At 38.0% G+C, this 25,434-nt stretch overlaps 1 protein-coding gene, 1 non-coding gene and 1 pseudogene across 2 annotated transcripts in view; 2 read left to right on the top strand and 1 right to left on the bottom strand.

Annotated features, from left to right (window-relative positions):
* Positions 1 to 580: 580 nt before the first annotated feature.
* On the top strand, positions 581 to 1,102 carry LOC141421632 (neurotrypsin pseudogene; annotated as a pseudogene).
* Positions 857 to 25,434, top strand: part of LOC141421633 (neurotrypsin-like) — a 60,918-nt gene continuing 36,340 nt past the window's right edge. Inside the window, exon 1 of the mRNA XM_074068484.1 lies at positions 857 to 1,067. The gene's annotated coding sequence lies outside the window, so the exon portion shown is untranslated. The remainder of the gene's footprint in view (positions 1,068 to 25,434) is intronic.
* Trnaa-agc (transfer RNA alanine (anticodon AGC)) lies at positions 4,595 to 4,667 on the bottom strand. Its single transcript has one exon. It is a non-coding gene; the product is annotated as a tRNA-Ala (tRNA).

The raw sequence follows: 25,434 nt of genomic DNA, 5'->3' as shown, positions 1-25,434 counted from the left end.
CGGAGGTGTTGGAGAGAGAGGTACAGGGACCAGTGCCAGACTGGGGAGCGGCTAGTCGCGGGGCTGGGGTGGTGTGTCGTCTTGGCAGCGGGCAGCCAAGACCGTCCCCAGCACGGGCACCCTCTGTCTTGGCTCGGGCACCCCGTCCGGCAGCAGTTCCAGCAGCTGGCTCTGACAGCGGCGGCCGGGCCAGAGCGAGCCAAGGTCCGCTGGCAGCGACACTGCGCGCCCCGCGCCGCAGCCAGGGGGCAGAGTCTGTCTCCGGCGGGCTAGCGCCTCTGCCCGCTACCTGGCACTCCAGCCCCAGCACCTCCGGCCGGTCCCGGCTTTGGCTTTCCTGGTCCTTTGCACCGGCCAGGTCTCGGCGGAGCCGGGGATCCCACCGCAAGCCACGCAGGCCGGAGCAGAGGCACCCCAGGCTAGGGAGGAAGGGTGGGCGGCAGAAGGCGGTCGGCTCACCAGTGTGTGGGAGGGGGATCTGGAAGAAGGGGGTGTCCAGGGACGCAGCAGCCCCGCCCCTTCTCCTCCCCTTCAGAACCCGAGGAGCTGGGAGCATGGACCAAACCCCAGCGGTGGCACCATGACGCCCGCGAGTTTCGTGCTGGCTCTCATTCTAGGGGCGCTCCCCGAAGTGGTCAGCGTCGATCCGGTCCTCACTTATCCACCTCATCACCGCCGCCGCCGCCACCGCCACTCGTCCCCTTAGAGTGCTCAGTACCTTTATTCCCTTCCCACCCAGCAGCGGCCACAGAGGACGCCTCCGCCGCCTCCGCTCCCGCGTCCCCCGCGGGCGATCCCTGCGCTCCAGGCTGGTCACACTCCCCGGCCGCACCCAGGAGGCTGCCCCCCAGGAGACCTGTTTGTCAACGTGACAGACTTTGGCGCCCCGTGTCTGCGCTGGGCAGAGGTGCCACCCTTCCTGCAGCGCTCACCCCCGGCCAGCTGGGCTCAGCTGCGAGGGCAGCGCCACAACTTTTGCAGGCGCCCCGACGGCGCGGGCAGACCCTGGTGCTTCTATGTAAATGCCCACGGCAAGGTGGACTGGGGTTACTGCGACTGCACACACGGTGTGCAGTCATCGGGGCAGTGAGTGAGTGAGTGGCATCGGGGCAGTGGTGGCAACTTGGGTCTTGCACGGGGCCAACCTGGTTTGGGGAGAACAGAAATGTTTCTGGGAGACAGAGGGATGGTATGGAGTTTATGGGATTGCATTTCGGGGCACGGTGTGATGGTTGGCTGCCGCTGATACTAGTGAGGTATATTGGTAGTAAGTTTAAATTAGCCGTGCGTGCTTTGTGTGAAGGTTGTCAGATGGGCAGTTTCTGTGCAAGGTTTGAGTTCTGGGTTCCTAGACACTGTCTTTGGTTACTGTGTGTATGTGTCCAGCCTTGGCTGGATGTGTGCATGTTGGTTGTCTGCTGTATTCCGGATCAGCTTGCCTGGAGGGCGTTATTAACATAAAAGAGGAAACGCTAAGGAAGAGATGAAGTTGCTAATTACTTGTTTTGGAAAGGAAAGTAGTAAATGTAATATGACCTTCAGCAACCTTCCCTCCCCTCTGTGGACTCCGATTTGGAAAACCGGTGAAATTTTTGCCTTGCTCCAACCACTGTATTTGAAAAAGTGTGATAAAATTCCCAGGTCAAAATACAAAACTGGTCACATTCTAGGGCACAGAATGGTAAATGTCATCAGTGAGTGAAGAAAAAAGAAAAGGCCAAGAGGTAGGACTATAAGGAAGCAGCTCACCATGGTCAAATGCAGTTTTCAACAATGACATCACTTGTCATTAAATGTCATTGGTGGGAAATTGGGCTTAGTTGGTAACACCAGGAAAGAAAGTTGGTAAGATCTGTTAGGTGTGTGGTAATAAAAGCATCACATTAATAAATTTAATGTAAGTGAATATTTTGCCTTTAAACAGTTCTTTATTTTGAAATTGTTGGGGTTTTAATACTTTCTTGTATAACAATTGGGGGAGAAAAATCTTGTGTCCTTTGAAGTTTGAATTTTTCCTAAAAGATTAAAAAACTGGCAGTTTTTCATCCAAGCTGAATTGGGATCCTGAAACACGTACTTTGTGCCTTTTGAAGGTAATTTGGAGGTACTTTCCACAATGTCCTTCTTTTCCTTCAGGAATTTTATTTATCTGTGCCTTCAATTGCATTAATGCTTTGAGTTAAAGGAAAGCGATAGGAAGGTTGAGATCCATTACCCTTCATCCTAGAGAATGAAGTCATTGCTATACTCGTGATTCATGGATGGAATGCCAATGAGCTATAAAAAATTGAGGTGAAGTGATATCAAACAGAGAGCCCTAGTATTATCTCATTTACTGTAAGAGATTATTTGTAGTAAAATCTCAAGTCTATTGAGCTGTAATGACAGATATCTTACCTTCTAATTATTCTTAGTTTTATAAATAGATAAAAGTGAAGAGTTATTAGGGAATAAATGTGTAGGAAAGAATACACGATTTCTCCTTAAATTATGTAAAAACATACTAAAAATGAAATTAAGTTTAAAAAATTATAGTGATTTATTGCTTTTTTTCAGACATACTTAACTTTCAGTTTTATTTTCTTAGTGAGGAGAATAACTTGTTCTAGGATTCCCCACCACCCCACTCCTTGTAATTGGATAGAAATTTAAATTTTCTCAATGCTTTTAGATTCATAGCTGTCAACAGACAAAACCCCAAACATTACATAGTAGCTGTGTGTAAGATAATTGAACACAAGAGAAACAAAAGAAAACACCCAGGGAGAGACATAAATGCCCTCCCCCACCAAGAACAAAACAAAAACAAAATCAGGAAAGCAATTGTCTATGTAATAATCAAATTACCTTTACAGACTCAGTCTTGATAACCAAGGCCTCCCATTCTGCCATTTACTCCTGCAGGTCTGATTGGGCAAAACCCATACCTTTGAAATGACTTGCAGATTCCAACCCTTAGAACTTTACTATTCTGGCATTTCAATAAGGGGGTTCGAACAAAAATATTATGGAGTGGTAAAAGAATATTGATTGAGTCGTGCTTTTAGTCTGCAATGCTGGGTAAGACGCTTAACTTTGGTATTCTCCTCTGGAGAAAAGCAGGTTTTGAACAAATTAATTCAAAGGACTTTTCCTGCTCTGAGCATGTACACAAAATGACCTTGCTTAATAACAGCTAGGACTTACTGAACACACACTCTGCACAGGATGCTGGACTAAGCATTTTGTTTGTTTTCTGTTTTAATTTTCATAGCAACCTTATAAAGGAGTGCCAACATTTTACTGTTGTAGATACCAAAGGCAAATTACCAGGAATGAAGGAGAAAATAAGGTTGAATATGTTCATTTTTACTTCTCAGCTCATTTTGTGCTGTTTGTTTACTTATATACCATGTAGAAATAGCTGTGCAGTATAGTAATACTCATTTGATAGCTTATGGACTGGTCTCAGAGAAAGAAAGAAAGGAAGAAGGGGAATTATGTTTATAGTACAATGCACATTAATTCCAGTCTCTTATGCCTTAAAAATATTTTGTCTTTACAGAAAACCAAGGCAAAGAAAAGAACAATATATAGTAATGCTGTCCCTCCTTTAGAAAATAAACTGGTGGCCAGTTTCTAGTTGCATCCAGAGAAATGAGGAAGTTGGTGTGTTCTGGGTGGAGAGTTTGTCGAAGCCAAGTTGAAGGAGCAGGGTGGGGATCTAAGGTGAGTCAGGGCAGGGCATGGGCATTCCAGTGGCTCAAATGTCAGAGAACAAGAAAGGTGATGCCCAGACTCTGGCTTTATGAAATTTGCATATTAGTGAAAAAAAAAAAAGAAAAGTTTCTGGGGATTGGAATACCTAGGTAGCCCAGGGAGTTGGTTCTTGTAATGAGCATTAGAATTACCTAGGGATTTGTTAAAACGCAGATGTCTGGGCTCTAGCATCAGGGTCCTGAGTAATTTTCACATCTGGATCAGGAATGGAATGTACGTTCAATTACCTTGCCTACTGGACACTCTTTCACGGTCAGTGACAATCCATGGGAGGTCATTCAGAATCCCCTGGAATGTGTAGTGGTGGTGATGATGTGGGCTAACATCATCATTCCATGACTTCATCCTGCTAGTCTTAGTAGCATGCACAAGGGACCCCAATGGTAACTTTCTGTGTGATTTTAGAAAATGGCACCATTGGCATTTATTTGACCAATGTGAGATAACAACAACCTAGATCACTAACTGAATGTGAGCCAGGGTGCCGGCACATTTCTACAGGGAGATTTAACAGGCAACTGACTGATTTCCCACAAGTCCTTGTGATAAGTTAGTGCTTCTTGAGTAGGAAGGGTAATCACTTCTCCAGGCTCAGGCTGGCACAGTGGCTGGGGCAACTTGCATGGCACTGTGCTAGAAACACTCCTTTTTCACAAGCAACCAAGTGGATTAAACCTTTGGAGGTTGACAACTGATAGATAAAACAGACAGAATAAATGATAACTTTCTAATAATTGAAATTTTACCAGAGACAATCTGTGTCAGTCAGCTCCCTGTCACTGTGACAAAATACCTAAGATAATAAAGTTGAAAGGAGGAAAGATTTCTTTATATATGGTGGTATTGGGGTTTGAACTCAGGGCCTCTTGCTTGCTAGGCAAGTGCTCTACCACTTGAGCTATACCATCAGCACTTTTGGTTTTAGCTATTTTTTAGATTGGGTTTCTCATTTTTTGCTCATGGTGGCTGAACTGTGATCCTCCTCCTTTGCCTCCCTTAGTTGGGATGATAAGAGCATACCACCACACCAGCTTTTTTGTTGAAATGGGGGTCTAGCTAAATTTTTGCCTGGAATGGCTTCGAGCACTGATCCTCCTGATCTCTGCCTCCTGAGTAGCTGGTTAGAAGGGTGATCCACTATGGAGGAAAGACTTACTTTGGCTCACGGTTTCAGAGTTTCAGCCCATGGTCACTTGGCTCTGTAGGTTTGTGATGAGGCAGAACCACTTGGTTCTGAGCAAAGCTGCTCACCTAACTTCAACTTCAGCCAGGAAGCAAAGAGAAAGAGTTTGAGGGGGTCTCAATATCCCTTCAACGGCATTCCCCCAATTACCTAGTTTCCTCTGACTAGGCCCCAACTTCTAAAGGTTCTACCACCTTTCCAATAGTGCCATAAGCTGGCGACCAAGACTTTAATATGTGGCCATTGGGGAACATCTAAAATCTAAACCATAACAAAATGATTTCCAGTTCTGATTTTGTGGTTGTTAAATCATGCTAATCTGCTCATATGCACCTACTCACCGCAGATCTCTTCCTTCGAGCAGAGATGGTGGCTTGTCGGCCAAATACTGTTTATAAACTGTCCTCTTTGAAGTTCTTCTGCTGTTGAAAAGAATGTTAATTAAGAAGTTAGCTGAAAGCTTCCCCCACCTGTCCGCCTTTTAATTCTGCATCTTGATTTTATGTAGCAGGTGTTGAAAAACATTTACTGGCAATACCAGATTTGATATATTTCCTGGCTGGATTTTAAACATGGAGCTCAGTCTGGCTAAGGTTTCTGTAAAACATTTAGATTTAGGGCATTATTTGACTCTGAAGTAGTGTGAACATCTTTTGTTTTAAGAAGAAAATAAGTTATCCAGTTTCTATTACTTTTTATGAGATATTGCCTGGCCAGGGGTATGTATACTTATGTGGTCACTGACCTGTGTGTGTGTGTTTATGGTAATTTTACAAATGTAGGTTGGTTTACAACTGTGAAGACAAAAGGAAATATCCAGTAATAATGTACTATTTATAGGTACCTTCTTTTGATGGATATAATGCCTATACTAAAGTAATAACTGTAAAGATTACATACATAAAATGGAAAAATAATTATAATAATATTAAAAGCAAAATATGGGCATACATTATAAACATGATTGTGAAAATAATGAGACTTGTTAATAATTTGGGAAAGAAAACAAATGATAATTATGAGTTTGAATATGAATGTGGTTTGACTTAATTACATTGATTTCGGTGGCAAAAAATAGACAACCCAATTCAAAATGAGTGAAACAGTCAGAGATTAATTTCTATTTTAATTTAATTAATTAATTTTTAAATTTTATTGCATTGGGGTTTGAACCAAAAGTCACACACATGCTAGGCTAACACTCTACCATACAGCTACATCCCCATCCTTAAATTTATTGTTTATATTACAAGAAGTCCATCTGATTGGCTGCCTCCATCAGAGGCAGTTCTGTTCCACACTGTTCTCTTGGCTTCTCTACTTTCTATGTGGGGTTTTATCCTTAGGCTCCACTTAGAGATAAGGCAACCTACAGGAGAAAGAAAAGGCCCCTCTCCCTGTGAAAGAACAAAGAAAACTTTCTAGAATTTCTTCGCAGACCCCTCTACTATTTCATTGACCAACACTAGATCACATGTTCCTTTATGATTCTCTCTAGAAAGGAATAGCCAATGAGCCATACCTAGGTTAATAGGAAGCAAGGTAGTTCTTAAGGAGAGCCAACAGGTTTTGCTAAGGAACATGTTTAGGATTTATTCTTATATTTGGGAAACAGTGCAATTAAAAAGTAAGTAATCTAAAATACTATGCTGTGAAATTCTATATCCTTTTCTTTTTATCTGTATCTAAATGAATAATATTTAGACCCTGATTTGGTGGAGAAAACATATTGTCTTGTTTTAAGATGCTATCTGCAGCAAATATTACTGACAGATTTATTTCTATAATAAATAATTCCATAACAGTTGAGAATACCAAAGTTAGTTCAATTGTTAGGTTAAAATGATTTATTAATATTTTTTAAACATTTTTGTTCTAAGTGCAGGGAAGCAGTTTTTAAAAACTTTTCTTGCTACTCTGAATAGTAAACAAATATTCAGATGTTTACTATATGAACAACTGATGTAGACTGCCTTTTACATGGTTGATACAATGATGTTAGAACATCAGGAAATGCTTATTTTTGCATCATTAGCACCTTAGTGTTCAAGGGCAGATCCTCCTGTCTCCCCTCCTCCTCCTTCTTGCAAATTGATACAACAATATTAATAAAACTTCATTGTATTCAAAGCACTAAAACCATACAAACCATACAGGCATATTCATCCAGAATACTTTCTATTAGGATCATAAAAGGGAACACCAAAGGTGGTGGAAAATACTGATTTCTGTATTGGGGCAAGGATAGATTACTGAACACTCACTGAGTTTACAGTAGATGCAGTATATCCCAAGATAAATAAAGGATCACCTGACCTGTGTTTTCTAGTTGAGCTGTCTCAAGAATAATACATGTTTTTATTCCCTTCTCTGTGGTCCATGCTCTGTGAGACAGATAAGGGGATTACTATTCGGCTAATTTCATCACTCAGTGCTGTGCAGTGAACTGTTTACACAGCATCACTTGTGCATGTGTAAATGTTTCTGGGACACACAATTTGTGAGTTTCCTGCATACATTGTTAGTATGCCAGAACTTAACCATGGATAAAGTCTTCTTTTATATGACATCATATAATATTTTAAACTAAGGAATAATTCATAAGATATATAAATTTCTAATAAGCATAATGTAATGGATAGAACTGGTTATCAAGAGGCTGTTCTCTCATTTTGAATTAAACCAATTCAGACTTTTTTGGGCATTAAAGGTAGGTACATGAATAATAAATGAACAGTTAATATGAATTATAGATGTGAACTAATGGAGGCAAGTATAGTTTGGTTGGATATTGGTTCAGGGAAATGCCTTGTATGTTAAAAGATGATTTGACCAGGGGCGATTTGAATAAAATTTACTATTTCTCTGTGCTAAAACAGATTTAAATTATAGATCAGTTGTCAATATAATTATAGATAAGAATAGTATAGTACTATCAGAGAGTGTGTAGAAAAAAACATGAACTTTTTCCCCTCTTTACCAAACTGTTATTTTAAAAGATTTAAAAAATATTTATTACTAATTCTCTTCAGAAAACTACTGGAATAGGTCTTTGTCTTTGCTGCTTTTTCTTCCTTTAAATGAGTGTATGTTAGTTTATTAGTACATTTTAATTAATTAATTGGATTGGTTTATCTTTTCAATTGCTCTCTTTTGGAAAGATCTGGATGTACAGAATAAAGGTAGTTGACCTATTTGATTCTGTTCCTAATATTTCCTTTGGGCCTCCTTGACTTAAGGAGTATAGGAAAAGAAGCTTCTCTACCTGGCCAAGGAGGGTTAATACCATAATGGTCCCATTACTTTATTAGGGCTACCGTAAGTACCACAGAATGAATGGCTTATAGAAAAAAAACTTCAAGATCAAGGTGTTGGCTGAGTAAATTCCCTCTGAAGGCACTGGGGAAGGATTTGTTCCAAGGCGCTCTCCTAGTTCCTTGGATTATGGGAGAATAACTCCAGTACTTACATGGCATACTCCCTGTGCGTGTCTCTCTGTCCAGATTTTCCCTTGGTATAAGAACACAGACATAATGGATTATGGCTCACCCCAATGACCTCATCTTGACTTGATCATCTACAAAAGCCTTATTTCCAAGTAAGATCAAATTCATAGGTACTGGCGATCAGTACTGTGACATCTTTTAGGCATGCACAATTCAGAAACAGCAGCCTTAAAGAAGAAAAACTAATGAGATTTGTGAAGGGAATTTTAATCCCCTTAGCTGTTCTTTTCTAGTTTACCTTGTATTAATTGAGACTGGTAAAATGGTTAAAGACAACCCTTGAATGTCAGTTTTCAAATTTCTATTTCCTAGCAAAGTTGTCAGTGACGCAAAATTTTATAACATGAATCCATGAATCTGTTATATTTATGTTCTTTTATGAAGCAGTAGATATGTTAACATAGAATAAAAATATAAAGTAAAATGACAATAAGTTAAACGTTTTTGCCAAGGAATTAAGAAACAGAATTCTAAGCACTGTTGCACGTTGGTACTTTTCTGCCATGAAGTAAATAGTTGTGATACCAGCAGTGAGTGACTGTGGTTTGTCTGTTTTTTTAGCAATTCCTTTCATGAACTCTGGGGGCTCTTTTCTTTGATATGCCATCACACACAACCTTTACAGTTCCAGACTTTTGTCCATTACTGATTGGCTCTATACATTCATAATGACTAATACAGTTGACCTAAAACCTCTGTTTGAGATTGTAAATTTTAAATTGTCATTGTGAGGGTTTTTAAAAAATTTTTTATGTTTTTCCCCTTGGCAATACCTGGGATTGAACCCAGAGCCTCATGCTTGCTACTAAGTGCTCTGTCATCTGAGCCACACTCTCAGACCTTCTGTTTTTCTGCTTTTGAGGTAGGGTCTGGCTAACTTTGTCTGGGGATTGGCCTGGAACTTGCAGTGCTTCTGCCTCTGTCTCCCAAGTGCAGGGATAAGAGATATACATTTCATGCCACTTTCATATATTTTTAAAAAGTGTTTCAACTAATTCTTAGAAGAATTGAGAATTTCATAAAATTATATGCCATGAAGAAATACAGTGAGTAGGCATGGTGGTGCAGTACTATAATCCCAGCACTCAAGAGGCTGAAGCAGAAGGATCAGTGTTCTAGTTCAGACTAGGCTACACAGTGAGAATCCTTCTCAAAAAAAAAAAAACAAAGAGAGAAAGAAAGAAAAAGAAAGGAGGAAGGAAGGAAGGAGGGAAGTGGGGGACAGAGGGAGGGAGGGAGGGAAAGAAGAAGGAAGGAAAGACTTATCTATGTAGATGGTTTGCTTGGAACACTAGAAATTTTTGTGGCTCTCAAGGGAAAAAGCCATCTGTAGAGGGGCACTGCTAGGAAGGTGTGTGTGTGTGTGTGTGTGTGTGTGTGTGTGTGTGTGTGTGTAGTGGGGGAGTTGGCTGGTCCTGTGCTGGGAGTGTAATCTGACAGAGAATTCACTAGTCATTGACATGCAAATTACCTTTTCAGAATCACAAATATTTGTATTCATTTTTTTAAAGAAAATTGGCTGATACCCCACAGTTCTTGCCACACAGCAGATGCAGCTAAATGAATCCAGGCTTTCACAGTATGTTTGGAGCATTTGCAAAAAGATGGTGCAGCTGATAGTTGTCTTGGAAACATTTCCAGCTCTATCATTGCCATAGAATGTCACGGTCATCATTGTACTGGTGTTTTCTCCTCATCTCTAGGTGCCTCACTCATTTGAATGATATGTGCACATCATTTCTTCTTGATAGGTTTTTGGTTTTAGCACTATTTTAAATACCTAAGCACTTAAATGTCTTGACATGCATAAGTAGAATTCTAGTTTGTTTTTGCTGCTAGAACTTTCTTCCAATCCTTTGACATGTAATTTGGTAGTGGTGGGGAATGAATAAAGAGGATAAGAGATTAATTTAAATATCATTTTCAGTAAAGTCTGAGGTGAACAAATGAACTGTCGATTAAAAAAATAAACTGGTGTTTGTGATAGCCATAATATTTTGTGGTCTCTGCAAAAGAGGTTGTGTGATTTAAAAATCTGTTAAAGTTCATTTGAACTCTTCAGACATTCTGCATTTTAAACACATTCTGCACTTGACACATTTGACTGTGCTAGGCAGGGTCTGCTGTGGCTTAGTCAGACTTTACAAAGTTTAGAATGTGTGCTTTTGAGATGATCTGTCCTATGAATGATCCAGGCCCATGTTCTCTCCTGAATAATCAGGAATTGGCAGTGCAGTGTTTACCTCCATTTATTATTGCCTTTTGTTGGAATTCAGTTGGACTTTGTCATGAGAAATGTGATTTTTTTTTAAATGCTTAAATTTTTTAATGATGATGATATTGAAAATAATATGGTGGGTGGGTAAGCCAGTACAAATGAAATGAATGGGTAATATATGAACAGAATACTTTTGGAAAATTATCATAAAGCCTTACATAATAATTTTGAAACGTGCAAATTACATCAGAATTTTTTGCAAGACTTATTTTTTTCTTGATTTCTTAAATTCTTTACCTATGAAATAAAGGACACCATGGATGTTTTTCAGCAGAATTTTATGAAATTTTAAGTTTGAGATAGAGTCAATCTCTGATTAAATACTCAATTGCTATGTTCCAATGCTAGCTGTGCAACCAGTCTCATGGAGAAGAGTGAGAAGAGGAACGCAGGGTCTTGATTAACACTTAAAGTCAGAACAATACTTAGTGTTTTCTTGCTAGGGGTGCTTGAATTCAAATTTTGACTTTTTAAAGACTAAAAAGAATGACTCAGATCGTGGACTGTGGGACAGCTCAGTGGGAGTCATATGTAAGAGGACTTGAATTTCCAGGGATATTCAATTATAACAAACCACACTGCTGAGTGGCTATTATCTTAAGACTAATATTAGGCAATGTTTTCAAAACTAGCATCTTTTTGAAATTCTGGACATATACTTTAGAATTTTTATGATTATTGTTTGAGGTTAAAATTGGAAAATGTACTTATTGTTCTCTAGTGGATGAACAAATCAAATAGAAGGAAGATATAATGTAGCTAATTACAGCTGATTTATAAGCAAGAGCATCTAACTTTGTTTCTGTTTCTTATGGATGACCTCATGTGAAGATGGAAGGTAATATATAATAAGAACTTCATATGTGATGTAATCTAATATTTGACTGCAAGATCTGATACTAGTCATTCTCTTCTGCTGTCTCTCTTTAAAAATTATAATTGGACTCTCTTTGTGCCTAGATAAAAAGAGAAAGTATAAGGGTTAGGGATGTAGCTCAGTGGTAAGTGTTTGCCTAATATGCACAAGGCCCTAAGTTCAATCCCAGAACCATCAAAAAGAAGAAAAGAGAGAAGGAGAGAGAAAATATAATTAGCACTGATCTCAGGTTGTTAATTTAAAAAAATACAGTGTGCTCAATCCTCATTTGAAGAAAGAAGCATACTGTGCACACACTGGAGGCTGAATCAGCCCTACTGAATGCCTTTCCACTTAGGGTAAAAATCAGGTGAACCCAGGACTGGCTTAGTATGTTCACTTAACTATGTGCTGTTATAGGGCTTGGGATTCTTTTCTACTTTAGGGGTATTATGACTTTGTGGTGGGAAAAGTGAGTTTGATAAATGTAATACATCATATTAACAAAAGCAATGACAAAAACCATTTGATCATCTCAATAGATGTAGAGAAAGCCTTTGGTAAAAATCAATACCATTTCATGATAAAAGTTCCGATGAAACTAGGAATGAAACATAATAAAGGCTGTATATGACAAACCTATAGCCAACATCATACTTAGTGGGGAAAAACTGAAACCATCTTCCCTAAAGTCAGGAACGAGACAAATGTGCCCACTCTCTCTACTCCTATTCAACATAGTTTTAGAATTCCTAGCCAGAACAATAAGACAGGAAGAAGAAATAAAAAGAATGCAAATAGGTAAGGAAGAACTCAAACTATCCCTCTTTGCAGATGACATGATCTTCTACCTAAAAGACCTGAAAAATTCCACCAAAAAACTCCTAGACACCATAAACAGCTTCAGCAAAGTAGCAAGACACAAAGTCAACTTACAAAAATCAGTAGCCTTTCTATACACCAACAAAGAACAGTTTGAGAAAGAATATAGGAAAATAATTCCATTTACAATTGCTTCAAAAAAATCAAATACCTAGGAATAAACTTAACAAAAGATGTGAATGACGTCTATAAGAACTACAAACTACTGAAGAAAGAAATTGAAGAAAACTTCAGAATATGAAAAGATCTCCCATGCTCATGGATTGGTGAAATCAACATAGTAAAAATGGCTATTTTACCAAAAGCAGTCTACACATTTAATGCAATTCCCATCAAAATCCCAATGACACTCATCACAAAGATAGAAAAATCAACCCTATAGGTTTCTGGAAGCACCAAAGACATCAAATAGCTAAGGCAATACTGAGCAAAAAGAGTAATGCTGGAGGTATCACACAATACCCATCTTCAAACTATACCACAGAGCCATAGCAATAAAAAAAAAACATGGTACTGGCACAAAACCAGATATGAAGACCAGTGGGACAGAATTTAAATCCATGCAACTACACCCACCTAATTTTTGACAAAGTTGCCAAAAACAAAGGATAGAGAAAATACAGCCTCCAATAAATGTTGCTGGGAAAACTGGATATCTGCTTGCAGAAAACTGAAACTAGATCCATGTTTATCATCTTGTACAAGTATCAACTCAAAGTGGATTAAAGACCTTAATACAATACCTGAAACCTTGAAGCTAGTACAGGAAAGAGCAGGGAATACATTGGAAGCAGTAGATACAAGCAAGGACTTCCTCAATAGAACTCAAGTGGCTCAGCAACTAAGAGAAAGGATGGACAAATGGTACTACATGAAATTACAAAGCTTCTGCACAACATAAGAAATGGTTTCTAAATTGAAGAGGCCATCCACAGAATGGGAGAAAAATCTTTGCTATCTGTACATCTACCAAGGGATTGATAACCAGAATATACAGGGAGCTCAAAAAAACTATACTCCCCCAAAAATCAATGACCCAAAGAAGTAATGGGCAAATGAATTGGACAGAGTCTTTTCAAAGGAAGACCAAATGGCTAAAAAACACATGAAGATATGCTCAACATCCCTGGCCATAAAGGCAATGCAGATCAAAACCACACTAAGATTCCACCTCATTCCTGTTAGAATAGTTACTATCAAGAACACAAACGACAACAAATGTTGGCGAGGATGCGGGGTGCGGGGAGAAAGGAACCCTCTTATACTGCTGGTGGGAGTGTAAGCTAGTACAACCACTATGGAACACAATATGGATGCTTCTTAAAAATCTAAAAAAAGACCTTCCATAAGATCCAGCAACACCATTTCTAGGGATACACCTGAAGGATTGTGAGTCAGTTTACAACAAAAGCACTGTACACCCATGTTTAGTGCAGCGCTATTCACAATAGCTAAGCTATGGAAACAGCCAAGATGCCCCACTACTGAAGAATGATTAAGAAAATGTGGTGTTTATATGCAATGGAATTTTACTCAGCCATAAAGAAGAATGAAATTTTGTTATTTGCAGGTAAATGGATGGAACTGGAAAACATCATCTAACATGAAGTTACCGAGACTCAGAAGGCCAAAAGCTGCAGGTTCTCTCTAATATGTGTAATATAGACCTAACACAAATGCAGCAATATTGTGAAACACTGGCCACACTAAGGGGAGATCATGCATGGGAAGGTATGGAAACTAAGAACTTGAATAGGGTTCAAGGATACTATACAAGAATGACTATAAAAATAATCTGACTGAAACTACCATGAGAAAGGGATTAAGGTAGAATGAAGAAAATAAAAGGAGATAAACCATTTGGGGTTATAATACATATATATGTGAAAATATCACAAGGAAATTCCCTGTGTAGCTACCTTTATCTCAAATAAGCTAAAATGTCATGTTTTTTGTTTTATCTTTTTTCTTCTATAAAATCAGAAAACAGGAGGGTGGAGCAAGCCCTGCTGGGGGGAAGGAGGGGCTGGCACCAGTGGAAGCAGGGAGGTGTTTGGAAATGGGGGTAGGAGGGTGAATATGGTGCAAAAAATATGTAGATATGTATGTAAATGCAAAAATGATACCTGCTGAAACTACTCCAGGAATGGGGAGTGGGGGGTTGAGGCTGAAGGAGAATGGTAGAGGAGGTGAATTCATTTATGATATATTTGGTACATTGTTAAGAACTTGTGTAAATGCCATAATGTACCCCCACACATCAAAATAATAAAATAAAAAAAAGTGAGTTTGAAGGCACAGGGGAGATGAAGGTTGGGGCACAGTCTATAACAGCCCCCAGGATGATTCTGATGTATCAGTTACTTGTCAATAGCTGCAGTTGGCGTGAGTTCACCCACATCTGACCCAATCAGTTTGCTAAGACAGTTGTGTACTGCTTGATGACATTTTTGTCCACATATGAGATGGTGGTCCCTTAAGATTATAATGGAACTGAAAAATCCCTCTCACCTAGTAATTTCATTTTGCCTTTCTCATGTTAATCTGCTGAGATGCACAAATACTACCATGTTACAGTTGCTTACAGTATTCAGAACAGTAACATGCTGTGTAGGTTTATAGAGCAATAGGCCGTACCATAAATATTAGGTGTGTTCTAGGCAGCCATTCTTCCTTCCTTATTGTCACTTTGCTCATTTTCTCTTTTCACAAAAGAGCTGGAAAGAGAGGTCCCCAAATGGAAGAAACCAATTTTTCCCCACACACAAATGTACTTCACACATTACCACCTCTGGTGAACTAGGAAATGGGCTGATTGTCATGGACAAAACCTTAAAGAATCTTTTGATCATTGTTTTTAACAAAATAATTGTTTAGGCCTAGGAAGCAAGTCATTTACTCTGTGAATTATGATATCTGTGCAGTTCTTAGTTGCTATCATTTGCTTTTAGCTTTCTACTTTCAGCCTCCCACAAATCCCATTTCTTGGTATGTGAAAGAGACAATGTTTCCTGTGCTGTCATCACCTGATGAGTAAAGGGTTATGTCCAGGACTTAGGTTTCTGCAGTGAGAAGGTCCTATGGGAGGTGACTCCTTCTGTCAGCCTCCCCAGTAGCTAGGATTGTAGGTTTGAGCCATGGTGCCTGGGTTATATGCACTGTCTTTAAAATGAACCAGTGTAGCTGGTAGCTGGAGGCTCACATCCGTGATGCTAGCTTCTCAGGAGGCAAAGATCAGGAAGATTGTGGTTCGAAGCCAGCCCTGGGAAAATAGTTTTCCAGACCCTATCTTGAAAATACCCAACACACACACGTGCGCACGTGCGCACACACACACACACAAACACACACACACACACACACACACACACACACACAAATTGGCTAGTGGAGTGGCTCAAGAGCTCCTGCCTAGCAGGCATGAGGCCCTGAGTTCAAATCCTAGTACTGTAAAATAGACCACTATTTACTTACTCCCACCAGTTCCAACATCTTTATGTTTTTCACCATAGGATTTTTCCAGGAGCAGAAGGCTCCATTTTGGAATAAAAGGTTTTATTCTTGTTCTTCTTATTGTTCCTTTTTTGCATCTTATGTTTTTCTTAAGTACACATATCATGTGTTTTTCTTGGCCTTTGTTTTCAGAAAGCATGGAAGCTATCTTATTATGAAAAGTATAGGTCTAAAAGCTGGAAAAGGCTTTGCAGCTTGCAAATATTTTGGATTAATAATCAATGAGTGTTAATAGGTAGAATGATGATTCAAGTGAAGAGGTTGAACTTCAATTTGCCAAATTCCTTCTGTCTCCCCACTGGGAAGATGGAGATTGAGTTCTTAATAAAGACAAATCTTGAAGGCCTAAGATTTGTTCAGACTTTAGGTTCTATTAGAGCAGCAAATAAGGTTAATTTACTATATTAAAATTAATTATTTTTCTTTAATGGGAGTTGGTAAAAAGTAGTGAAAGAGTAAGGGGCATCAGGGCCTATGAAGTGTATGGTGCTTGTAAATGTTCATTGCTGATTTCATCAATGAATATTTCATCCTACAAGCAGTCAATGGTGGGTGGGCAAGCCTAAGAATGCTTATTTGAGGCATTCTCCTTTGAGGGCCAGCCAATGTAATAAATTTGTATGTTGGGTGTCAGTGACTTCCTTATGTACATACCCACATGTGCTTTCTCTACCCTGAAAATCAGAAAAGGATACAATATCCTATGAGACACAAAGAGAACAAGAACAATAGCATAGTTGTAGTTACCAGTCTTTTGACTGACCACAGGCTCTGAACTATCATCCAGCAAACATAAACTTCAAGTAAGTCCATCTGATTGCTTATATCATCTTCTGGTGACTATTGTTTTTATATACAAGAATTGCACAATAATTGCACAGCTATGGTGCTGTGAAGATACATTCTTATTTTGGATAGCTCCCAAATGTTCACTGTTTGCTTGATGAAAGCTGTAGAGGGAGACAATTATAGAGATTGCCATATTAATCATATAATTTTGGAATCTTTTTAACATTTAATATCAATTTGTACACATCAGAGTTTACCTATAAAAATATGTGGAATAGAAGAGCTAAAAGAGGATCCCATCTGCATGTTATTATTTTATTAATCAGTGTCACAGTCTTGCCAGCACAATTCTATATAAAAGATATTTTTAAATGCTAATGGGTCTTCTCTATATATTACTGTTCTTGGATGTAATAATAATCCATTTGAAAAGGGTAATCCAAAATATTGGAGTAGGAAAAAGTCTTCAACCATGCTGACTTCTCTTTTTACACGTTAGAAGACACAGCCTTAGAGGGACTTACAGCTCAGTGTGATTGTTAGCTGAGTCCAGACCAGCATCCAAGCCTCACTGGCCCTGGTGACACACTTCTTGTACAAAACCACACAGACTCCCCTTTTACACCAATAACTTCATCATTTTCTTCCAGATCAGTCTTATATAGTGAAAGCTCATACAAATATCTATTCAAGATTGATCACAAAGTTACTATTTAATCAATCCAATTCTAATCTGATGTTTTTATTCCCTTGAAATTTATATAATCTAGTGCTTTTTCCATTCCTTCCTTCCCATCCATCTTTATTGATTTCTCCCATCTTTAAAAATCCAAATACTCTGGTCAAAAAATTTTGCTTACACTTGATAAATCTGTATTTCCAGAAGAAAAAGAATAGTAAAATAAGCCCTGTTTTCTGGATGGGCCCTTATTCCCATTTATTGGAGCAATACCTGTTGCCAAGGAGATGAAGAAAATATATTGCTTTGTGAAAAAGACATCTGGCAGGGCAGGTTGTGTCCTCAGGAGATGGCAGCTGCTGTCATGTGTAGCTTTTTCCGTGGATCAAAAAATTCTTTTGTTTTAGTTTCATGATTCCAAATGATAAAAGTGCTCTAGTTAAATCATTCCCTTAATGAGTTTAAGTGCACAAATAAATTTAAATCATCATATTTCATCATTCAATGACATAATCTTCAGGACAGGAGGTGCAGTTCAGTGGTAGTGCACTTGCCTATCATGTGTGAGACCCTGGGTTCAATAACCAGTATGGAAAAAAAGAAAAAAGACAGTCTTCAACATGAGTGCATCTAACTCTTTGAATTTTATTTGGTTTTCAAATAGTAAGTTTTGTTACAGAAATATTTCATACTGGATAAGTAACACTTGTTTTGGAAATGGGAAATCATGATGGAAACAAAATGAGAAATTGTTATCTTGAAACCAAATACAAAATACAACTTTATGTAACAGAGTATGATCATGTATCAGTGCTCTTTGATTGTAACATTCCCTAAAAATGGATTGTTAGCTTCCTATAGACTCCTTACTAGGTGTGTGGTAATTAACAGTATGGCTTAAGTACAAAATATTTATTTATATGTTCATATAAACATATGCAGAGGAATGAACAGCTGTTCTTTAAGTTGGTACATGGGTTTTTCTGGGGAGCACAGTTATTGTTATAGACCACAGTCTGAGGTTATCACATCTTACAGTGCTGCATTTTGTATTTTCCATGGAGACAGCAGCATGACCAGATGTCCCAGGACTTGACATGCTAGTGGGCAGCTCGGGAAGTGGTTTTTGTTTGAGCACAGTTATCTGGAAGGTGGGAGTGGGGTGACATAAAAAAAGCTCCCACCACAAGACAAACAGAGACCAAGTAAGAATTTGTCTTAAGGCACAGTGACAGATCTTTAATACATTTTTTTAATTTGGGAATTATATTTAGTCTCTTGTCATCTTGTCATCTTGTAGCTTTCCCAGTACTTAGAAGGTAGATCGTGTACAAGGGTTGGACATAGGAACTAGCAGCAATGTAAATGAAAACGTGGAGAGTTTTATTTATCTATAAAGTAAAATATGAGTCAATTCCTTTACTAAATTTCCTTTCAAACGTTTTTTGTGTGTTTGTTAAGAAAATGAGTATACTGTCTCAGTTTTATCCTTGTGGTTTTCTATGTTTTCTACATTTTAACAACCAGGAAAAAGAACATGTTTTAAAATAAAGTATGACATAATTGTAAAATGAAAGGTAATACGTCAAAAAGTCTTTAAGTTCTAGGTGATTTGAAATTTCCTCTCAAAAAAAATTTTTTATTATCTCCAAGATTACCATGGTGAAGAGAGTATATTGATTAAGAAAAAATACATTTTCTATCATTTTTCTGTATATTCCAAATTTTAAAGGAAATATACACATCATATATAAACATCATAACGAGAATTGTGTGTCATCATTCAGTCATATATATCAAGTCCATTTTTATCCTTTTACAAATTGTAAGCATGAGTTATATAAGTAAACTATAATATAAATATCAGTATGTAAGTATATGCAAATATTTATCCATTTGAATTTCTGTTGTAATACTTAAATATGATATTTAAATTTAACTATGAATATCCACATGTCACTTACTGACAACCACTCACACTGTGGAGAATTAGAAGCATATTTCATATGGGTAAATGATTAGCAAAATATGCACGACCCAACCTGTTCTTTTTTTTTTTTTCATTTTTCTTTTATTATTCATATGTGCATACAAGGCTTGGTTTATTTCTCCCCCCTGCCCCCACCCCCTCCCTTACCACCCACTCCACCCCCTCCCGCTCCCCCCCTCAATACCCAGCAGGAACTATTTTGCCCTTATCTCTAATTTTGTTGTAGAGAGAGTATAAGCAATAATAGGAAGGAACAAGGGGTTTTGCTGGTTGAGATAAGGATAGCTATACAGGGCATTGACTCACATTGATTTCCTGTGCGTGGGTGTTACCTTCTAGGTTAATTCTTTTTAATCTAACCTTTTCTCTAGTTCCTGGTCCCCTTTTCCTATTGGCCTCAGTTGCTTTAAGGTATCTGCTTTAGTTTCTCTGCATTAAGGGCAACAAATGCTAGCTAGTTTTTTAGGTGTCTTACCTATCCTCACCCCTCCCTTGTGTGCTCTCGCTTTTATCATGTGCTCATAGTCCAATCCCCTTGTTGTGTTTGCCCTTGATCTAATGTCCACATATGAGGGAGAACATACGATTTTTGGTCTTTTGAGCCAGGCTAACCTCACTCAGAATGATGTTCTCCAATTCCATCCATTTACCAGCGAATGATAACATTTCGTTCTTCTTCATGGCTGCATAAAATTCCATTGTGTATAGATACCACATTTTCTTGATCCATTCATCAGTGCTGGGGCATCTTGGCTGTTTCCATAACTTGGCTATTGTGAATAGTGCCGCAATAAACATGGATGTGCAGGTGCCTCTGGAGTAACAGTCTTCTGGGTATATCCCCAAGAGTGGTATTGCTGGATCAAATGGTAGATTGATGTCCAGCTTTTTAAGTAGCCTCCAAATTTTTTTCCAGAGTGGTTGTACTAGTCTACATTCCCACCAACAGTGTAAGAGGGTTCCTTTTTCCCCGCATCCTCGCCAACACCTGTTGTTGGTGGTGTTGCTGATGATGGCTATTCTAACAGGGGTGAGGTGGAATCTTAGTGTGGTTTTAATTTGCATTTCCTTTATTGCTAGAGATGGTGAGCATTTTTTCATGTGTTTTCTGGCCATTTGAATTTCTTCTTTTGAGAAAGTTCTGTTTAGTTCACCTGCCCATTTCTTTATTGGTTCATTAGTTTTGGGAGAATTTAGTTTTTTAAGTTCCCTGTATATTCTGGTTATCAGTCCTTTGTCTGATGTATAGTTGGCAAATATTTTCTCCCACTCTGTGGGTGTTCTCTTCAGTTTAGAGACCATTTCTTTTGATGAACAGAAGCTTTTTAGTTTTATGAGGTCCCATTTATCTATGCTATCTCTTAGTTGCTGTGCTGCTGGGGTTTCATTGAGAAAGTTCTTACCTATACCTACTAACTCCAGAGTATTTCCTACTCTTTCTTGTATCAACTTAAGAGTTTGGGGTCTGATATTAAGATCCTTGATCCATTTTGAGTTAATCTTGGTATAGGGTGATATACATGGATCTAGTTTCAGTTTTTTGCAGACTGCTAACCAGTTTTCCCAGCAGTTTTTGTTGAAGAGGCTGCTATTTCTCCATCGTATATTTTTAGCTCCTTTGTCAAAGATAAGTTGCTTATAGTTGTGTGGCTTCATATCTGGATCCTCTATCCTGTTCCACTGGTCTTCATGTCTGTTTTTGTGCCAGTACCATGCTGTTTTTATTATTATTGCTTTGTAATATAGTTTGAAGTCAGGTATTGTGATACCTCCTGCATTGTTCTTTTGACTGAGTATTGCCTTGGCTATTCGTGGCCTCTTGTGTTTCCATATAAATTTCACAGTAGATTTTTCAATCTCTTTGATGAATGTCATTGGAATTTTGATGGGAATTGCATTAAACATGTAGATTACTTTTGGGAGTATCGACATTTTTACTATGTTGATTCTACCAATCCATGAGCATGGGAGATCTCTCCACTTTCTATAGTCTTCCTCAATCTCTTTCTTCAGAAGTGTATAGTTTTCCTTGTAGAGGTCTTTCACATCTTTTGTTAGGTTTACACCTAGGTATTTGATTTTTTTTGAGGCTATTGTAAATGGAATTGTTTTCATACATTCTTTTTCCGTTTGCTCATTGTTAGTGTATAGAAATGCTAATGATTTTTCTATGTTGATTTTATATCCTGCTACCTTGCTATAGCTATTGATGATGTCTAGAAGCTTCTGAGTAGAGTTTTTTGGGTCTTTAAGGTATAGGATCATGTCGTCTGCAAATAGGGATATTTTGACAGTTTCTTTACCTATTTGTATTCCTTTTATTCCTTCTTCTTGCCTAATTGCTCTGGCTAGGAATTCCAGTACTATGTTGAATAGGAGTGGAGATAGTAGGCATCCTTGTCTGGTTCCTGATTTTAGAGGGAATGGTTTTAATTTTTCTCCGTTAAGTATAATGCTGGCTGTAGGTTTGTCATATATAGCTTTTATAATGTTGAGGAACTTTCCTTCTATTCCTAGTTTTCTTAGAGCTTTTATCATGAAATGATGTTGGATCTTATCAAAGGCTTTTTCTGCATCTATTGAGATGATCAAGTGGTTTTTGTCTTTGCTTCTGTTAATGTGGTTTATTACGTTTATTGATTTTCGTATGTTGAACCACCCCTGCATCCCTGGGATGAAGCCTACCTGGTCGTGGTGAATAATCTTTTTGATGTGTTGCTGAATTCGATTTGCCATTATTTTGTTGAGGATTTTTGCATCAATGTTCATTAAGGAGATTGGCCTATAGTTCTCCTTTTTGGAGGTGTCTTTGCCTGGTTTTGGGATAAATGTAATAGTGGCTTCATAAAATGTGTTTGGCAGTTTTCCTTCCCTTTCTATTTCATGGAACAGTTTAAGGAGGGTTGGTATCAGTTCTTCTTTAAAGGTCTGATAGAATTCAGCAGAAAATCCATCAGGTCCTGGACTTTTCTTTTTGGGGAGACTCTTGATTGCTGCTTCAATTTCATTTTGTGTTATAGGTCTATTCAGGTGATTAATTTCCTCGGTTCAGTTTTGGATGAACATATGTATCTAGAAATCTGTCCATTTCTTTTAGATTTTCAAATTTATTTGAATATAGGTTCTCAAAGTAGTCTCTGATGATTTCCTGGACTTCCATGGTGTTTGTTGTTATCTCCCCTTTTGCATTCCTGATTCTACTAATTTGGGTTTTTTCTCTCCTCATTTTAGTCAGGTTTGCCAGTGGTCTATCGATCTTGTTTATTTTTTCAAAGAACCAACTTTTTGTTTCATTAATTCTTTGTATGGTTTTTTTGGTTTCTATTTCGTTGATTTCAGCTCTTATTTTTATTATTTCTCTCCTTCTATTTGTTTTGGGATTTGCTTGTTCTTGTTTTTCTAGGAGTTTGAGATGTATCATTAGGTCATTGATTTGGGATCTTTCAATCTTTTTAATATATGCACTCATGGCTATAAACTTTCCTCTCAAGACTGCCTTAGCTGTGTCCCATAGGTTCCGGTAGGTTGTGTTTTCATTTTCATTGACTTCTAGAAACTTTTTAATTTCCTCTTTTATTGCATCGATGATCCATTCTTCATTAAGTAATGAGTTATTTAGTTTCCAGCTGTTTGCATGTTTTTTGTCTTTACTTTTGTTGTTGAGTTCTACTTTTACTGCGTTGTGGTCAGATAGTATGGATGGTATTATTTCTATTTTCTTATATTTGCTGAGGCTTGCTTTGTGCCCTAGGATATGATCTATTTTGGAGAAGGTTCCATGGGCTGCTGAGAAGAATGTATATTGTGTAGAGGTTGGATGAAATGTTCTGTAGACATCTACTAGGTCCACTTGATCTATTGCATATTTTAGATCTTGGATTTCTTTATTGAGTTTTTGTTTGGATGACCTATCTATTGATGATAATGGAGTGTTAAAGTCTCCCACAACCACTGTGTTGGCGTTTATATATGCTTTTAGGTCTTTCAGGGTATGTTTGATGAAATTGGGTGCATTGACATTGGGTGCGTACAGATTGATGATTATTATTTCCTTTTGGTCTATTTCCCCTTTTATTAGTATGGAATGTCCTTCTTTATCTCGTTTGATCAATGTAGGTTTGAAGCCTACTTTGTCAGAGATAAGTATTGCTACTCCTGCTTGTTTTCGGGGGCCATTGGCTTGGTAAATCTTCTTCCAGCCTTTCATCGTAAGCATATGCTTATTTCTGTCGGTGAGATGAGTCTCCTGTAAGCAACAAATTGTTGGATCTTCTTTTTTAATCCATTTTGTCAAACAGTGTCTTTTGATGGGTGAATTAAGTCCATTAACATTAAGTGTTAGTACTGATAGGTATGTGGTGATTCCTGCCATTTAGTTATCTTAGTTGTTTGAAGGTTTGATTGTGTGTACCTAACTTGATGCTACTCTCTACTGTCTTGCTTTTTCTTATCCTGTGGTTTGGTGCTGCCTGCCTTTTCATGGTTAAGTTGGGTGTCACTTTCTGTGTGCAGGATCCCTTGCAGAATCTTTTGTAATGGTGGCTTTGTGGTCACATATTGTTTTAGTTTCTGTTTATCATGGAAGACTTTTATTGCTCCATCTATTTTGAATGATAGCTTTGCTGGGTAGAGTATCCTGGGGTTGAAGTTATTTTCATTCAATGCCCGGAAGATCTCACCCCACGCTCTTCTTGCTTTTAATGTTTCTGTTGAGAAGTCTGCTGTGATTTTGATGGGTTTACCTTTGTATGTTACTTGTTTTTTCTCTCTTGCAGCCTTCAATATTCTTTCCTTAGTTTCTGAACTTGTTGTTTTAATGATGATATGTCGTGGAGTAGTTCTATTTTGATCTGGTCTGTTTGGTGTCCTGGAGGCCTCTTGCATTTGTATGGGAATATCTTTCTCTAGATTTGGGAAATTTTCCGTTATTATTTTGTTGAATATATTACGCATTCCCTTCGCTTGCACCTCTTCTCCTTCTTCGATGCCCATGATTCTCAAGTTTGGTCTTTTGATGGAGTCAGTGAGTTCTTGCATTTTCTTTTCACAGGTCTTGAGTTGTTTAATTAGTAGTTCTTCAGTTTTTCCTTTAATTACCATTTCATCTTCAAGTTCTGAGATTCTGTCTTCTGTTTGTTCTATTCTGCTGGATTGGCCTTCCGTTTTGTTTTGCAGTTCTGTTTCGTTCTTTTTTCTGAGGTTTTCCATATCCTGGCTGTTTTCTTCTTTATTGTTGTCTATTTTTGTCCTGAGTTCATTTATCCATTTATTCATTGTGTTCTCTCTTTCACTTTGGTGTTTATACAGTGCTTCTATGGTTTCCTTTATTTCTTCTTTTGCTTTTTCAAATTCTCTATTTTTATTGTCTTGGAATTTCTTGAGTGTCTCCTGTACATTTTGGTTGACCCTATCCAGTATCATCTCTATAAAATTCTCATTGAGTACTTGTAGTATGTCTTCTTTTAAATTATTCTTGTAGGCTTCATTGGGTCCTTTGGCATAGTTTATCTTCATTTTGTTGGAGTCTGGCTCTGAGTTTCTGTTCTCTCCATTCCCCTCTGGTTCCTGTACTAATTTTTTGCTGTGGGGAAACTGGTTTCCTTGTTTTTTCTGTCTTCCTGTCATTGTCCTTGGTGTTGTTACTGTCCCTGTACTGTGTGTAATTAAGTATTTTCTAGCTTGTAATAATAACAATGGTAATATTGAGAATGGAAGAGTGAGCTGAGATGTAAAGCAAGAAGTTAAAGAAAAGGGGAAAACAAATATACAGACAAGAGGGAGAAAGCAGAACAAGGTATCAGACAAGAGAGTTTCAAAGGTATAAACAGGGAGTGTTAGTGTACTAATCGACAGTAAGCTGAACAGACAATAGAGTGACAGAGAGAGGATTGAAAATCAAAGATAAAAAAAATAAAAAATAAGTATATGAAAGTAATATCTATTTATAAAAATGAATTAAAATAAAATGGAAAATAGAAAATTAAAAAAAACAAAAAAAA

This window comes from Castor canadensis, chromosome 3, assembly GCF_047511655.1.
Source record: "Castor canadensis chromosome 3, mCasCan1.hap1v2, whole genome shotgun sequence".
Taxonomy (NCBI): domain Eukaryota; kingdom Metazoa; phylum Chordata; class Mammalia; order Rodentia; family Castoridae; genus Castor; species Castor canadensis.
This window is presented reverse-complemented; position numbering and strand designations above follow the sequence as displayed.